Source organism: Equus quagga, chromosome 4, assembly GCF_021613505.1.
Source record: "Equus quagga isolate Etosha38 chromosome 4, UCLA_HA_Equagga_1.0, whole genome shotgun sequence".
NCBI lineage: Eukaryota > Metazoa > Chordata > Mammalia > Perissodactyla > Equidae > Equus > Equus quagga.
Genome location: NC_060270.1, coordinates 6,242,329 through 6,246,181, shown reverse-complemented (window position 1 = coordinate 6,246,181; position 3,853 = coordinate 6,242,329).

Sequence of the window (3,853 nt, the reverse complement as noted above, 5' to 3'; positions counted from 1 at the left end):
GAAAGCCAAAAGGTGACGTTCAGCCTCCTGGTCTTCCCGTCGACCTGGGGGAAAATTAAGAGACCGCCAGATCAGTGCCAGCTATGAGCCAAAAAGAAATGGTTTTCTCAGGAGCAATCCATTGTGGGTCTCAGAACACTTGGAAAATTGTCCCCTTCGGTAGTGCTCTCCACGGCTCTTCAAATTCTGAGAGTGGGACTTCTTTCAGGACAAAAGAGAATGAGAAAGGTTTGCCTCCATCTCCTCGGTGAGGAAAAGCCTGTCTCCAGACTAGATTATTCTGACCATGTCATCACCACCATTCTGGAAAGGATGCTGCCAAATGTTTAACATTATATGGGTTGCGCCTGATTTCTTGGGCTAACTGATCCCAGACTCACTCTTCAGTCACCCCCAGGGTTCCTTACTTGCACCCTGCCCAACTGTCTCTTCAACCTAAACAAAACAACGTTAGAAAAACGATGGGGAAGGGTCGTGGATCATACATTGTATTCTGAAGCCAAACAAGACTTGAGGTTGATCTGCTTGTTTCCATGGTCCGGGTGGCTGATCCCTCCTCTGTCAGGGACTATGGAAGGTAGTGAACAAGCCTGGGAAATTTTCCTGTCCTTCGTCTAAACAACCTACTGTCTAAGAGGGGTAAAAAATATCCCACCTGACCAGATAATCTATGTCTTTAGATGCCAGATTTAAAGTGGGGGAATATACATTACCAGGGGCATAAAATTTACATAATAACTGTCATCCTCTTCGGGACACCCCCACCACACTACAGCCAGTTCACTAATCCCTGGGAGAGAATCTCTAATCCATCATACCTAGAAATGTGCTTTTATTAGCACAAAATCCCTTAAAATACTTTATTCAGATTGCTATAAATCTGAGGATCAAGTCATCAAATTTCAGGTTGTCCTCATTCATAAAATGGTCTTGTAATACTTTAATTTTACGGAAGTAATATAAGAATAAATGAGAATATTCTGTATAACATTTCCATCTACTCAGATATATTTTTCCCTAAGATATGGTTTTATGCCAAGCCTTGGTGAGAAAGTAGGCCTCTAAATCCACACTCCAATCTCCTGGGACATTTCTGCCTTGGGGCATCACAGTTGTACATGACTGACAGAACATAAATTGTTACACTGCTTTCATCACCCATCCTATCCACCTCCTCCATCAGCATCCTAGTCCTTCCTGGGCCTTAAGGCAAACAGACATGATTCATAGTCATTACTGAACTATAAAAACATCCAAGATTTTGTTACCCCAAAAAACTGCCCCCCAATATTTTGCCCCCAAACAAATATGATTACCCAAATATCAGAAAGTGACTCCAAAGGAAAGAATTTGAATATGGGGGTGGGGGGAGGGGAAGCTTAGCATTTAAGATACTTTTTCATACTAAATATCAAATAATAAAAATATACCTCTGTTTGAAGAGTCAAGTCATACAAATACGTAAAGGCAAATCAATTGTTTCCAGTTGTGATCAGCGATAATCGCCCAAGTACGTGAGAGCATGAGAGAGACGATCAGTTTCCTTTTGAGGTTACATGATAAGCAGAGCAGCTAAGCAGCCTTTTTCTCTAAGAACTCGTGGCCAGAGGAGGCCAGCCCCGCTCCCCGGCCCCCTTTATAGGGTTCGTGCGTGCTCTAGAGGGTGGGGGCGGGGAGAGCTGGGGACCCGTTTCTAAAACACAGTAGACGGTCAGACTCTGGTTGGAACCGGGGTGCGTGGGCACAGAGGAGGCGGGAGGGGCAGCAAGGACGAGGTTCTGGATTTTTTTCTGCACTCTGGAAATTCCCAGGCCGAAAAGGTACCAACTCGAGTCCGGACATTCCCCGCGAGGGCTGGCTCCAAGACACGGACTGGAGCCGCGCACAGGAGTCAGCAGCCCATCTACAGACGTTTTTCTTAGGGATGCCTTTTGAAAATGTCTCCCTGAGTCCACTGCCGGGCATTACGGTTGCCTCCTCATTAGATTCACCTTCTTCTCCTTTCGCCTTTTCTGTAAGGCCCCTAAATGTGCGCGCGGGGGAGTGGGGGAGGGGGCAGGTACTTTCTACAACACAGCTTTTTAAACGTGGCAATCGAAAGGGAGGATCGCTGTCTCGCGCCTTTACTGACAAATCAAAGGACCAGGAATCTGTGACATAAAAAGCAGCGGTCCTGCAACGTGAAGATCACGTAGTTTTCATGGGGGAGGGGGAGAAGGGGAGAACTTAGAATGAATGATCCATTGCACGACAATGAAAGGATTTCTCCTATGACATTTAGTTTCACTGTGGCTTCTTTCTATTTTGGGACACTTGCTCCTGTCGTCTCTGTACTGCTGCCTTTTCTCCCTCAGGCAGTGTTAGAATCCAGCTTTACAATAAAGACCAGAAATGTCTGGCTTTCCTACAGGAATGGGCATCTAGAGCCAAACATCAGGTCCTTAAAACTTCAAAACAACAGAAGGTCCTTCTCAAAGAAGCCTGACTTCCTCTCATTTAATGCAGAATACTGAAAAGCAAAATATGGCACACTTAAGGGCACACTTTTTAAAAACCTTAAAATGTAAGTGCACTTTCAAGAGACAAGTTAGACTGAAGCTGGTGAGGAGCGTTGTACCCTCCTACCTTCTGTATCTCAGAAACTTCTGCCCTCAACAACCCTCGCATCTACCGCCATCCCCCACACACCCAGGATTCCTAAGTGACCCTAGCACACAGGCGGGGACTGTGGTCTTTTTCACAGAGAAAACGAGCACCTTCGAGGGTCCAGCCTGTGGCCAAGTAAAGTTCCATGTGCTCCACTTGGGCGGCCCAGGTTTGCAGGCTTGGATCCCGCGCGCCAACCTACTCCTCTCATCAGCCCTGCTGTGGAGGTGTTCCACGTACAAAGTAGAGGAGGATTGGCACAGATGTTAGCTCAGGGCGAATCTTCCTCACAAAAAAAAGAGCACTCTCGAGATCACGTACTTACTGCACACTGAGTCGTCAGGCGCTCTAAGTGCACCTCCACCGTAGGCATAGACTCTGGGGAGAATAATGCTTAACACAAGAGAATGAAGATACTTCAAGTGGAATTTCTGCCATAAGCAATTACTTAATGTTTAACAGCTGAATTCACCTGGACCTGCAAAGATAATCCTGAGCAGCTTTTTTGGGGGGAGGGGGGAGCTTGTTTCTGCTGTTTCCTTTGGGTGTTTATTTTCCTGTACCTCTCTTGGAAATTGCTGTTTCCTTCAATAGACCCACCAGAAACAGACTCACCTCTGGCATATTAACACATGGACAGGTACAGGCTTACCATATATATTCTTGTCAAGCACCCCAATGTATCATTCTGAAACTTAATACCGGGAGCCAGGAAGTGTCAGTCAATTGGTATTTAATAAAATGATGGTTGTTCAAAATAGTAAAATGGATCATATTGGAACACCAAAGGTCTGTTTTCTATCTGCTAAAGAAATGTTACTTTTAATAGGATAACTTCTATGAAATGTAATTTGCATAGAAGGACCTTATTATGGATTCTGTCTTTCACAAGTAGCATCAAATCAATCATTTGAGTTCTAGAATATGAGGAGATCCACTAAATGAAATTAATGCTGTTGTTCCAAAATAAAAATCCATATGCCAACCCAGGAAATTGTATATAAACCACTGTTATAATATCTTATTATAAACCTAAATGTCCAACCATAATGGCCAACTTATGTAAATAATGGTAACATCATTAGCTGAACTGTTAGGCAGATTTTTATAATTAAGTTATGAAAAAATACTTGTATGTTAAATAAAAAAAAACAGATATAAATTACATATTCCCTGTGATTATAGCTATGTGGTCAAAAAAACCGGG